Below are 15,050 nucleotides of genomic sequence, written 5' to 3'. Positions count from 1 at the left end.
ATCAGATCTACTGACTGCCACTATAGCCCTTACCAGTTATCTGAATAATGGACGGACAGGGCCAGGAGACACTGCAGATTGTTTAGGCTCTTGCCTTACATGCAACTGAACCCATTCCAAACTCCCAGTAGCACATGCATGGGTGGGTTTGGGGCCAGTCAGACCACAGGATGTGGTCCGAAACCCAAAAAGATAATAATGTAGTAACATAAGGGCTGGAGAGAGAGCTAGAAGGGTTGGAGTATAGTGCTTTCAGATGGGAGGCCCAGATTGGTCTCCTGGGTGTAACTCAGAGCAACCTGTGAGCACTAGGATAAGAAAGATAGGAAGAACAAAAGGAAGGAAGGAAGGAAGGAAGGAAGGAAGGAAGGAAGGAAGGAAGGAAGGAAGGAAGGAAGGAAGGAAGGAAGGAAGGAAGGAAGGAAGGAAGGAAGGGAGGGAGGGAGGGAGGGAGGGAGGGAGGGAGGGAGGGAGGGAGGGAGGGAGGGAGGAAGGAAGGAAGGAAGGGAGGGAGGGAGGGAGGGAGGGAGGGAGGGAGGGAGGGAGGGAGGGAGGAAGGAAGGAAGGAAGGAAGGAAGGAAGGAAGGAAGGAAGGAAGGAAGGAAGGAAGGAAGGAAGGAAGGAAGGAAGGAAGGAAGGAAGGAAGGAAGGAAGGAAGGAAGGAAGGAAGAAGAATAGAAGGGAGGAAGGAGAGATAGGTAAGAAGGGTGAAAAAGCATAAAAAGAGAAAGAAAGGATAGAGAGAAGGAAGGAAGAAATAAAAGGAAAGAAGGATAATTTTTGTCCCTTGTTATCCTTTTTTGGTTTATTATTCTAAGTGACAAGAAAATCACTGACCCACATATCAGCATGGCAAGTCCTCTTGAGTTATCTTTGAATTGAGCCAGAGTCTGTAAGTCGAGACAAACTTGTTTGTCCATATTGCCTAGATTAAGTCTCCTAAGTAGAATCATACGGGTCTTGAAAATACGGCCTTCACCATGACACTTTACAATTAAAATGCAGAAAGTGTCTCCATTGCAACTAGTCTGTGTTTGAGCTCCATAGCCTCACTCATCCTCTGCTATTCTCTTAAAATAATCTGATAGTAGCTTATTATAAAATTAACCCAATCATTTAAGGATGATTTTTTAAAAATCATAGTTTTAACAGAAAACCAAACTTTTAAATTCTGCCCGAGCTCTTGGGCTGACAGGATGCCTGAAGGTAAAGGGACCATAGCAGGCAGATGGTCAGATGGGTAAACTACACAGCCCAAAATAGACAGACAGGCCCAACATCCTATATGGAAATATGTATGGGGAATTTGTCTCACCTCAGCGTCATGAAGGCCCTGAGTTAGCCAGCTGTTCTGTGAGGCAGTGAGAACTTCTTGTGCTGGTGTCACCATCTTGTCACTTCAAAAGTAAAAGATACCCGGTTTTCTAATAAAGCCTCCACAAAAGAAGCCATTCTTAGTCCTGTGTGAAGTTCCTCTCCTGGTGGGGAGTTTGTTCCTCTTCTACTTACTGTCCAATGCACTTTCTATTTCTATCTCTAAGTCCGAGCATATTTATTATTCCATGTTTTCATTCTTGAAGAATGAAAGAGAATCTGAAGGATTCTCCATAGCCCAGCACGGGGACACTCGGCCACTGCTCCTGCCTCAGTCATAAGAACGGTGGTGGTCTTTATGTCCAGGTATTAACCAAACTTGTTATTTGCATTCTCTATCTTTAACCTTGGACTGGAGCGATAGCATAGCGGGTACGGCATTTGCCTTGCACGCGGCCAACCCGGGTTTGATTCCTTCGTCCCTCTCAGAGAGCCTGGCAAGCTATCGAGAATATCTGCCCGCACCATAGAGCCTGGCAAGCTACCTGTGGTGTACTCAATATGTCAAAAACAGTAACAAGAAGTCTCACAATGGAGACATTCCTGGTGCCCGCAACGATGAACAATGGGAAGACAGTGCTACAGTGCTACCTTTAACCTTAATTACAACCTCAAGGCACAGAAAAGCTGTTTCCACTCCAGAGATGAATAAGCTGAGGTTTATATAAATATCTTTCTGACCCGACCACACAGACCTGAGCAGGGTCTAGCAGGAGAGCCGAGCACTCCAGAACTCATTAGCAGAAGGGTCCCAGCCCCACAAACAGCTTGACAGAGCAGAATTAGGACTCAAGCTTCATTTTCCTGAGCTGAACCAAGTCCCTCACCCTAAGAGGGACTTACCTGGTAAGTGGATCCAAGCACTCAGCTTCCCCCAGCCCAGACTCTTCTAATCGACACTGTCATTAATGCCAGAGCATTGCTTTTTTTCTGACTTCTGTAGCCTTTCATTGATTTCTTAGCAGTACTTGCTCAGTATATCTGAGAATTTAATTCTTTATAATAGGAAGGTCTATTGTAAGTTAATTAAAAGCATTAGTATGTCTTAAAATAGTCAGCAGATTTTAATAGGCTCCTGATTACAGAGTGGATTTCTTTATAATGATGCTTTTTCTTTGTTCTTTAATTGTAGTGTATTTGTATAATCAACTGTGATTTTTGCCAGCTTAATGACAAAAGAAAATTAAAAGGGTAATATTGCAAATACTAAATGATAATTCACAGATAAAAGCAAAAATAAGATATCAATACCTTAGAGTTTAAAAATGGTTATGACAAACAATTAAACCAATAACATCTTTTTGGATCAAAGAAGAAGCACTTTACTGAGAGATAAATTATACCTGAAAGGAAGTTTAGAATCATTTCTTCCAAAGAAGACAGAGTGAAGTCTTTGAAGAAACAGGATCAAAGTTTTTAGCTCTAGGGACAGATGGCATGTAAGTTTATTTCTGCTTTTTTTAGGCAACAGCAACAAAAAAATTAAATGACAATCTGGCCATGTGCCCTTTAGAGATTTGAGTAGGTAAAATCTCTAGGGAGGGAGTGTTGAAGGTTGATGGAAAACACTGCTAATGAACTTTTGGGGAAAAATAAAACAAAGAAATTTCCCAGCCCTGAAGTAGCCCCAAGGTGTGTGGACCTTTATAATATGAATCCTGATATCTTTGGAGATGATCTCTTTGGAGAGGGGTGGACCCCTCAGAAATGAGAAGCTACAAGAGACTCTACAGACCATGACAAGAATCTGAAGGCCCACAAGAGCCCGAGAGCTTTGCCCATGGCGACGCCCAGATTAGCTTTCTGTTTGCAGAGGCCTCCTCAGGCCAAGGCAACTTAAGAATCTTGGGTTCCACCTAGAGTCATTCTCTGCTTTTCCGCGCTGGAGAAGCCCAAATTCTCGAACATGTCTCTCTGTCTCTCTGCCTCTCTCTCTCCTTTTCCACTATTTTTTTAGTTTCTATCAGTCTTTTTAAGGGAAATAAGTGGCCCAAATTGTTGATGCACATATAAAATGGCAATATATGCTTATTTGTAGGTAAAAAGATTTGATGATGCTAAGATACCTCTACAGATCTATAGATCCCATTCACTTGCAATCTGAGTCCCTAATGGATTTGTTTAGGAATTGAATTAACTGACTTTCAAACTGTGTGAAGAGGAGCTGGAGCAATAGCACAGAGGGTAGGGCGTTTGCCTTGCACGTGGCCGACCCAGGTTCTATTCCCAGCATCCCATATGGTCCCCTGAGCACTTCCAGGGGTAATTCCTGAGTGCAGAGCCAGAAGTAATCCCTGTGCATCGCCAGGTGTGACCCAAAAAGAAAAAAAAAACTGTGTGAAGAAAGGAAGGGGAAGAGGGAGGAAGGCAGGAAGGCAGGAAGGCAGGAAGGCAGGAAGGAGGGAGGGAGGGACAGAGGGAGGGACGGAGGGAGGGAAGGAAGGAAGGAAGGAAGGAAGGAAGGAAGGAAGGAAGGAAGGAAGGAAGGAAGGAAGGAAGGAAGGAAGGAAGGAAGGAAGGAAGGAAGGAAGGAGGGAGGGAGGGAGGGAGGGAGGGAAGGAAGGAAGGAAGGAAGGAAGGAAGGAAGGAAGGAAGGAAGGAAGGAAGGAAGGAAGGAAGGAAGGAAGGAAGGAAGGAAGGAAGGAAGGGAGGGAAGGAAGGAGGGAGGGACGGAGAGGGAGGGAGTGGAGGAGGAAGAGTAGGAGGGAAGAAAGAAAGGAGGGAGAAAGGGAGGGAGGGAAGGAGGAAGAGAGAGGGATGAAGGGAGGAAGGGGGAGGAAGGGATGGAGGGAGGGAAGGAAGGAGGGAAGGAGATCAATGCCTACTGAAGTAGAAAATCATGAGACTCATCTGTGCTCTAATGAACAAGATCAAAAGAGAAAAAGAGTCATATGTAGACTAAGGAGGATTTAAAAAAATAAAATAAAGTGCATCCTTAAACTCTCTTAACCACACTGAATAGTATATTCAACCTCATTTCAAGTCTGCTAATATGATTTAATAAGCCATGATTACAGTTTCCCATGTGTGAGCTTACAGGGAGTTAATGTGAGACTGTGAAAGACTCTTTATAATATGTTAGGTGCTGTGAATATATTCAGGGTATGATTTCCAAATTACAAACAACATTCTTCTTCTAGATCAGACTTCACTAAAGACCCCTGATTTCAGGAGGCCAGTGGAGTAGGGTAGATGCTATTAGAAGAAGCTAAATTTTGTTAATGCACAGAAAAGAAAGTTCCCTGTAATGTGCAAAGTTGCCACTAAAAAAAATAAATACATAAAATGAGTGTAAAGTGGGTAAATGAATTCACCAAGGCCTTCAGGTCTTCATTTTCCTCATGAAATTAGTTGCATTGATTTTTACCTAGAAACATAAAACTGGCTCTGTTCGTTTATTTATTTTTTTAATGGACTGAAATAAATGTGTGAGTACAAGTTCTCTCCTAGCAAATGTCACCCCTAAATGTAAGGTCTAACTCACCTGAAAGGGCTTGGAACAAATCACCCCAGATGTCTGAGAGTCCTCTAGAAAAAGAAGTCCTCATGGTTTGAAAATTCAGTTACATAATAAGTGTAAAAAGTACAACGATGAGCAGACCTGGGTAACAATATGTGCCCTCTGCAAGGGGGAGGTGGTACATGCCTAATTGTAATGTCTTAGAAACTTTTATCATCTAGTGCTGGAGCAATAGCAGAGTGGTAGGGTGTTTGTTTTGCACGAGGCCGACTCGGGTTCGATTCTTTGCCCCTCTCAGAGAGCCTGGCAAGCTACCAAGAGTATCTCGCCCACACATCAGAGCTAGCCATGGCGTATTCGATATGCCAAAAACAGTTAACAACAAGTCTCAAGATGGAGACGTTACTGGTGCCCGCTTGAGCAAATCCATGAGCAATGGAATGACAGTGTGATACAAGTGTGATATCATCTGGTATTGTGATTTTAATTCGGATTCTTTTAACTCATTCATTAGTGGACAGAAGATGTTATCTGTGGTGGTTATTGGATTCTCATTCAAGATTCTTATTTTATTGCTCAAAGTATTAAAAAAATTACAGGTACAGTCATTTTATTTATTTTCCTTTTCAAGTTTAAAACAATTTTTTTATTGAATCACTGTGAGATATACAGTTACAAAGTTGTTCAATTGTGTTCAGTTGCAATATTCCAATGCCCATGGCACAGTCATTTTAAAAGAAACGATGGAATGAATACAAATTGCTTTTTTAATATTCTGTTAACTAACATTATACACAATCCCACAATCATCCCCAAGGTTTTATAGGGACAGTTGTGACTTCTGGGACAAAATGGGGCTAAAATAAAGTATCTTGGCGTGACCCAAAATGCAGAACCTGCACTTCTTGTACTGTGTACTAATCATGGATGCTTGCCTTGACCTTGTCACAGGAGTCAAGAAAGAGGCCCCAACCTCAGGGTCCAAAACATCACTGCAGGCTTTGTGGAAGGACAATTTGGGTTGAGGTCTCTGAGCCTATTGCCTGTCTAGGCTGTGCGTCTCCATGTCTTTTTCTGTCAAGTACCCTGGAAGGAACCTTTGTCTTTCATGTTCACAAGTGTTTCCTAGAAGCAGCTGCAGCTGCATTTTCTTTCTTGATTCTCTCCCACCCCTCTGTGATTTTGGGCAGGAAAACACAAAAGCTTGGTGTTTGGAGGGAATTGTTGATGTGAAAGAAGTTGTTACCGTTTGTCTATGTGGGATCTACAGTTTTCTTATGAAAGTAAATACAAAATCCCAGATGACCTAGTGATTTCAATTCTGGCTCCTTGTCCCCCAGACACAAAAGCACTGATTCCAAAAGACGTAGGCTCCACACCTATGTTCACTGCAGTGCTTAGTAAAATTAGCCAGAGACGGAAACAGCTAGATGATCAGCAACGGTTGAATGGATAAAACTGTTATGAGAGATAGACAGATAGATAATGAAATCATGGAATAAATGGCAATGTGAATGTGTCAGAGTATAGTAAGTCAGGGGATAAGGAAAAATACTGAAATCCTAGATGATTTCACTTATCTGTGGAATATAATGAAACAAAGTAAGAGGATAAGCAATGCCAAACTCTTGACCTCCAATCCCAAACCGATAGCCAGACGCTGAGAGGAGATGGGGTGGGAGTCATGACTAGACTATAAGGGACATGAAAACAGTGGTAGAGGCTGGACATTTTGGTCACTGGTGGTGGGGTGCAGTGATATTGCAGATCAATACCATTTACTTTGGCATGATACAGTCGTCAACCCCAAACTATCATTAATTGATTAATAAATAAAAGTGAAGGCACCAGCCTTGCAAACGGAGGCTGTGAGCCTAATCCCATCACCCCACACCCCACCTCCTGCTTGCCCCTGTGATAAGAGCTTTCTCTCTCTCTCTCTCCCTCCCACCCCCCTCTCTCTTTCTTTCTCTCCCTCCCTCTCTCTCTACCCTCTCTCTCCATTTGGGCATCGTGGTTTGCTATATTGATACTGAAAGGTTATCAAGAATATCCCTTTACCTCCTTTTAACCCTCAGATCTTGTCCAGAGTGATCATTCCCAGCTATTATTGTCATACTGGTCTGACTCCGAGCAGAGCATTACTAGTTTTCATGGAAAGGTGCAAGAAGCCAAGGCACAGTTGACTGTGTGGATCACTGTGTGCGCCCTCCACCATGTTTCTCTACCTCTCTAGTCCTCGCTCAGTGGCATTGGGGTCCCCATGGACTGGATTTTTCACTCAGCTCTGGCTTGAGCATTCCAAACACCTAAACCCTCCCTCTCCAGACCAGAACCTTGCTAAGGGTACATGTGCAGTAAGAGCAGAAGAGCTAAGCGAGAGGGGCTAAAACCTGACTGGATGTGCAGGAGTCCAGAGCCCAGGGAGTGAGCAGGACAACTGGGGCATCTTCAGTGCTGACCCTCTTTGTTTTCCTCCTCACTCAGCAACCTTACCAGTGCACCCACCTTACATGGGACACTCACCATATCTGGGGGGCTTTCCAGATGCTCTCTGCAATTTCCCCCTGGCACCCCCAAGGAGCTAAGCCCAGACTTGGGGGTGAAAAATCACAGGTTTCCTGAGTCATAGATGGAATTTAGGGGTAGAATGCTTCCCCTGAATGTGTGAGGTTGTATATTCGATCCTCAACACCACAACTCTCAGTACTGAAATCCCAGGTTTCAGGGGCTTGAGAGATAGAACAGCAGGTAGGGCACTGGCCTTACCGACCCAAATTCCATACCTGCTACCCCATATGGTCTCCAAGCCCCACCAGGTGTGATCTCTAAATGAAGAGCCAAGAGTAAGCCCTGACACCATAGGCCATGGCCCAAACCACTTAACTTGCTTTAAATCACAGATTTTAAGTCTTATTTTACCACCTTGGCCTCCAATGAGGGTGGAATCACAGCAACTCTCCTTGAAGAAGATCAAGGTTCCAGGGATAGATCAGCACTCAGGAATGGTCACCTGAGACATCAGGTGATCCAGAAATCCAAGCTCAGAGAATGCGAGCAGAGCTTCCTCCCCCTTCCCCTCAAATCACTTGTCCCAGTCTCCCAAGGCAAGAAGTGGCCTGTCTGTCAGATCACATATGCACAGAGCTGGGCTGTACCCCTCAGCCTACATTTCACGGGCCAGGCTGGATCCTCGCAGTCTTACAACACCTCTAGAACACAGTCTCTCCACCACACCAGTCTCACTTGGTGCCCACTTTCTCCTGCAGACTCTGAAGTCCTGCAAGACCCAGAGCTCCCGATCAGAGTATTTTGCTCTTCCCAGGCACACTGTGGGGGTAAATGGGGCAATCATCAAGCTTATCTCCTCATTCACACACCTCAGGCCCCAGAGGCCAGGCTCACAGCCACATCCACAGGGTCACTTAATGTCCACAGGGTCACTGGTTCCTGATGTCCACAGAGTCACTGGCTTCTGATATCCATGTGGTCTCTGGCTCCTGACATCCACAGGGTCACTGCTTGTCCAATGGGGTCACTAACTCCTGACATCCACAGGGTCACTGGCTTCTGACATCCACAGGGTCACTGCATGTCCATGAGGTCACTGGCTCTTGATGTCCATGGGGTCACTGTATGTCCAGAGGGTCACTGGCTCCTGAAGCATCAGCTCCCGTCTCCTCTCTCCTCTCTCCTGTGCTAGGCTTTTGGCTGTGAGTCCAATGACCTAAGAGCTGAATCCATTAAGTAGTATGGGTCACACCCAGCAATGCACAGGGGTTACTCCTGGCTCTGCACTCAGGAATCACCCCTGGCGGTGCTCAGAGGACCATAAGGGATGCTGGGAATCGAATCCGGCTCAGCGGCGTGCAAGGCAAATGCCCTACCTGCTGTACTATTGCTCCAGCCCCAATACAGCATCTTTAAAGGGAAGCACAGCAAGGTCTGAGACAGTCTTGGCCAGTGATGAGTATGAGGCTAGGGGAATCACAGGGGAGGATCATAGTCCAGATGCAGCAATGGTGCCGACTGTACAGACTGCCATACCCCCAGCAAGGAAAACAAGTGCTGTTCTTGAACTACTCGCACTTAGAGCTCTGAGAAAGGGCTAAGCCTATCTTGAAACCTTAGAGAACCCTAGTCCATACCATCCCCAAGTCTCAGGCCAGGGCCTGGCCCAGAGTCTGGTTTCTGTGGTCACAGCAGGAGGACATCAAGAAGGACAGTTGCAGGGGCCAGTTGTCTCAGCCATCCTCTCTGAAAAACCATAAGATTTGGGCAACACCGTATTTCACTGCATACTCATCACAGATCACTTTTGTTTCTTGCAAAAAATTGTGGGGCACAATATGTGTAAAATGGTTTTGTTTAATTGCATCAACATTACTTGAAAACCTACCACTACAGAACTGTCTTTAGTGCAAGTTGAGGATTCAAGGAGTGTGTGAATCTATTCAAATTGAACAACCCTAATGGGGGCAGAAAGACGCAAGTCCACCATACTGTCACATGCTTTATTCCTGGCAGCTTTTCCAGCTCCCCCAACCCCCTACCCTGTTCGCATTGGGCAACCCTGTCACTACTGCAGCTCTCTGAACAAACCTTACAGGTGGGCTTTTGGAGGTATGCTGACAACGCTGACGAGAATTCTAGGTTTGCAATTCATGCAAGAAATTATGTGTGGATATGCAAAAAGATAATGCATAGCCACATGGCACTGGTGAATACGTTGCTGTTTTCCTTTTAGGTGTGCGGACAAACCAAATTACACTGTGCAGCAGTTATGCATGGAAAGGTTATAAATCCACTGAAAAAGCAGGGTGCTGTGGCTATGCAGTGGGGACCATTAAGCGGTGGAGCAAAGCTTCCTTATGCCAGGAGTTCTTTGCTGCAGTGACAAACCCAATCATAAATTCTGGTTCCACAAACTTCAGCTGCAAAAACGGCTCATTTTTCCAAATGGTTCTGGAAGCTCCTTACAGATCCCAACTCTTCCATTTCTGTGATTGTGATACAAAAAAATGTATTTCTTTTGACAAACGGAGCCTCTGACTAAGCTAAATCCTCAAGCCTTAGTTTTCGCTGAGGGAGGAGGAGAGCACATTCCTCGCCCAGACACTTCAAGGACGCCAAGAAGTGCTTCCTGCAAAGTTCCCTCTTGAGCAAACAAAGCTAGCCAGTGGAGGTTCGTGCCCCAGGGTTCTGGCAGAGCGGGTGGGTGGGAAGACAGATTGAATGCCAATAAAACAATAGAAAGGAGTGCTGTGCCAGATAGGCGACCCTGTGCTCAGATCAGTAGTCTGTTTCCCAGAGGGGACCCCCACTGCCGGCTTCTCTCCACAGCAAGAGGTTTCACTGTACCCTACCTATGGACTGTTTCAGCCCCCAAGATTTCCTAAGGTCAAGTTGATTCAGAGGACCAGCCGGTGTAAGCATAACTACAATTAAGAAGGGACAGAAGCAGGAAGCCTTGCTTCTTGGACAGAACACGATCCAAAGAAGGCTTTGCAAACATGAGCACCCCCGTCCAAGGACTCAAACACTTGTACCCTGTCCTTGAGTGGTTCATCCTCACACCTCCTGCCATCTGACCAGCTCTGTCTGATTGCTGCTTTCTTGCATACCCACTCACGATGCTGGGGAGCTTAGCGTATTTTGCTACAGGCTGAGGCCAGGTGTCTGTGAGGGTCTCAAAGGTCTGAGACCCTGTGGAGTCTGAGATCAGCTGGAGGCAGCGGAGTCCAAGATGGGAGACCAAGTGACCAACTGATGGCGTCCAGCTTCCTTGGAGGCTCATTATAAGACACCTGCAGAGTAAGGGCACACTCACCTGTGCTGTGACAATTATGGTTGTCATGGTAACCCCCAAAGTAGCCAAGCCTGGTCAGAATCAGGGTGACACCCTGACCCTGGGAAATCAACACCCCCAAATTCTTCTCCTTCTCTGAAATAGCATGGATAATTTTCCCCTTAGGACTTTATCCCATTTCTTCTTTTTTTAATTAAGAGCTGTGCTTTACAGAGTGATTAATAGTTGAGTTTGGGGCATATAATATTTCAACGCCAATCCCAGAGTCACCTTCCCTCACCAGAGTTTCCAGATTCCCTCCCCACTAGCTCCCGCACCCCTACCCAGCCTCCACCCCCGCACCCCCACTCAGGACATAAAAACACTCTCAAGTGGTCAGGCATGCACCGTTCTTCATTGCTACACTCAGCACAATAGCTAAAAGATGTCTACCCAATTTCTGTACCATATAAATGAGAACTCTATGTATAAACACGCCTACACTTGCTGGAGTTGGCATCTTGCCTTGAAGCCGTGCTGCTCCCCTGGGGTTGTCCCTGAACCCCGAGTGCCCTGCAGATACCCTGCTTTGGCTTTCCTTTATCTCTCCCACTCACTCTTGAATTCACTCTTATGAGAGTTCCATGCACCTGGTCCCTGAATCAGAACCTAACAGCAGAGCCCTAAGACTTCTTATGACAGAAAGCCGAAGGTGGGGTGGGGTGGGGGAGGGGGGGCGGGTCTGGATCCAAATGTACTTCTGACTCTTTATGCAGGAGCAACCTCTCAGCCCCTGAACACTGCTTGGGAGATCCCCCCACAAGAAGAAGAGTAAGTAGCCCAGAGGACCCTGCCTGCATGAGCCCCTGTACCCCAAAGCCTCTAGGTACAGCAGCACCCAGGGGGCCCTATGAGGCCTGAAAGACAAAAGCAAAGGCACAGGCTTATTTATGGCTTTGTCTTTGGCTCAGGATGCAAAGGCAGAATGAAGTGATCCTGAAAGAAAAGGGCCAGCACCCAGAGTGACCAGCAGGAAAAGGAAGCAGGGACAAAGGGAAGCCCCTTAGGAGCCCCTCCCCCTCCCCGTCATATCTAGCAGCCACCAGCCAGCCCTGAATTTGTCTTCCTCCTATGCATCCCCCCCACTTATCTTAGAGCCCCACCCTGATGTGGCAGTGACTAGAATGCCTATGGTGAGATAGAATCTCATGTTTTATTTTGTTTTACTTTGGTGGGGGGACACACCCAGTAGTGCTCAGGGATCTCTCCTGGTGGTACTCCAGGGACCCTATGAGTGGGAGCGCGGGGAAGGGATTGAACCCAGGTCAGTGCCTCCCTGCTGTATTCCAGACGCAGAAACTCACATTGTTAAAAAGACATACAAATCGCAGTGGACTATGGTAGGAAGCCCAAGGGTTGCACTTCCAACTTCTTCCCATGCCCTACCTGGGTCTATATTGAGGTTTGAGAGGAAAAAGGGAAAGAGTAAGGAGAACTTTTGTTTTCCTCTATTAATGCCCCTACCCGCTGTTTCATCAGCTGCTCCTAGGAAGGCCAGTGTTTAGAGGCAGACCTTGCGTCTCCATGGAAACATGGCAGAAAAGGCTGGCTTGAGAAAGAACAAGTGCTTCTGGTAACCATGGGTGCTTTCTCTCTAATGGCTCTTCAAGGCAAGAGACAGCAGGGTGCCCTACGTGACAACGTCCTTGTATCAAAAATACAGCATCCCTGCCGTGGTCATCGTGCCAAGCATTTGCCTTCAGTTAGATTTTCCATTGTCTTGTCTGGTGCCTACCTTATAAAAACAAATTCCTCTCCCAGCACATCGTGAATGACACACACGCTCTTAGTAAGTACTCTTGTTTGTTTATAAAACCAGGGCAGAAGAAATAGAGTACTGCATTTTCCTGCTCAATAGGTATGGGGAAAAGAGCCTTTATGCCCAAACTTCTCCCCCTGGGATATTTAAATCTCAGCCAAGTCATCAAGAGCTGCAGCAACAGAGCACAGATGGGAGGAAATCTCAGGGTTTCTCCACGCCCTGCACCTCACTTCAGGTTGCAGGTTAACACGGACCATCCCACTTTTTCTCTGCAGGAAGATTGTCAGGGTAGAGGCACTCACTCACTCATTTATTTACTCATTCATTCATTCATTCATTCATTCATTCATTCAAAACAATCTGTGTTGAACATTTGGCTTGGATGATTCTTGAATAGAACATTGACGTGGTCACCAGGATTAACATAAAATCACGTGCTTGGGGATGAGGGTATAGTTAAATAATGGATTTCTAAATGAATGCAGAAGTTTTTCCTAAGAAAAATGAGACACATCCACAGTAATTCCCTTGATGGTATTTAAGATTCCTCTAAATTTTGGCCCCAGAAAAAAGAAGGAACTTTGACATGGACATGAAACAGTTGAACCTGGCTACACATAACTCTCTCAGTCTCTCTGTCTCTGTCTCTGTCTGTCTGTCTGTCTCTCTCTCTCTCTTTTTCTCTCTCTCTCTCTCTCATATGGGGGAGCAAAACCCAGGGCTTACTTCTGGCTCTGATATCAGGAATCCCTTCTGGCGGGGCTCAGGGGACCGTATGAGGCGTGCACTCAGTCAGGTCAGTCAGGGGCTGGGCCAGCGCCCTCTCCACTGTACTATTACTGCAGCTCCTAAATCACATTCCAGGAAGACACAGCATTTGTTCATTTGTTGCCTTGGGGCTTTGTTCTTCTTTCCATTTCTGACAATTTTTTGGTTGTTTTGCCAACCTCATACCTGTTGTATTAGGTTTGGGGGCAGAATCCTAAGGCCTTGATTTCCATGCAGCGCCTCAGCTAGGAGTCTAGAGGAACTAACTGAGTGTTGCTGCTCATTTGACTCACTTGAGATTCCAGCGGACTGCGTGTGAGATCAGCATGCTGACCAGTCCTCAGGGTGACACAAAGGAACACTCTCTGCAGGCTGACTCTCAGGGTATTAGCCATTCAGCTTCAGCAGGACTCCATACAGTCCTGGTCAGTGACCTGCCCTTATGTATATTACTGTGTCTCCTCCCTTAGCTCCCAGCTCCAGTCACCTCTGGTTTTGCTTGGAGGCCACCTAGTGCCTAGGATTGAAATCAGAAAAGGAGATGGGGAAACGGAGGGTTTATAAAAAGCCAAACCAACATCTGGAGAACAGAGCAGACAGAACAAGAGGCAGGAGGAAAGACTGGTGGAGTGGGGAGAGTTGGGGAGACTTTTTGGAAATTTATCTTTTTCCAGAGATAAATGAGCCTGCTGCCTTTTAAGCCAAAAAAGTCAAGCATGTACATGTTAAGTCAAGAACTTTAGAACTCTCTGGGTGCCAAGTTGGAATTCATGGATGAGAAAATGAACATTTGAGACTTGGGCCCATATCTGAGGCCATGAGACTCATGGGGAGTCACCCCCAGAAAAAGCCTGAGATGACCCAGCGAACTCTGCAGGAATCCCCAGGCCATCACTGAACATCCCTGCAACCCTCACTTTTTGCTTTCTCATCCCCTGTTCTCCTTCGCATGTAGCACATGTTAAAATGATATTGTATAATAATATTATGGAGTTTGACATCAATCACTGCATTGCCTTTCCATAAAATTTAGTCAGACAGTGCCTATTTTTCCAGGCATAGAAGAAAAGAATGACTGTTAAACATCACATTTTTGTGTTCCCCATAATTTCACATACAGAAATTCTAACAGCCAAGAAGATATTCCTTAGAGGCATGGTTTTGGAGAGGTAAATAAATCAAGGAGTGGGGTATGTGGCTTTCTCTAGAGCCATGCCTGGCATGTGGAGGACCTGGGTTTGGTCCCCACCATCACTAGAAAATTAACTAAAAACTAATTAATTGGGGCCAGAGCAATAGTACAGCAGGTAGCGTGTATTATTTGCTTTGTATGCAGCAGACCTGGCATCCCATATGTTCTCCTGAGCACTACCAGGAGTAATTCCTACGTGCAGAGCTAGGAGTAACCACTAAACATTGCCAGGTGTGACCCAAAAACAGAATACATAAATGAATAAATGAATAATGAATTGTGAGGGTGGAATCCCATGACCAGAGCAGCAGGTTTGCAAGGAGGAGAGTAAAGGAGCAGGCATCTTGTCCCTGGACCCAGAGAGGATCAAGCAGCAAATATGTGTCCCCCAGAGAATCTCCCCCAGAAGCCAGTTGGCCAGAACACAGGTGCTGGGGCCACCACAGTTCTAGGACCTGTGGCCTATTTTTTGTGCCACTGAGACAATGTCTTTTCATCTAAACAGCCACATGGGTAGAGATGAAGCTATAGAGTTGGATTTGAACTCCCAGAGCCCAGATTGCATAGCTCACAGTTGCTCTCTCCCTGTGAGACTGGAGACTCATGCATCCTCTTTGCTTCCCTCACACCTTTCCATGCCTGGCAA

Source organism: Sorex araneus, chromosome 6, assembly GCF_027595985.1.
Source record: "Sorex araneus isolate mSorAra2 chromosome 6, mSorAra2.pri, whole genome shotgun sequence".
NCBI lineage: Eukaryota > Metazoa > Chordata > Mammalia > Eulipotyphla > Soricidae > Sorex > Sorex araneus.
The sequence above is the reverse complement of the archived record's forward strand: the minus strand, read 5'-3'. Positions refer to the sequence as shown.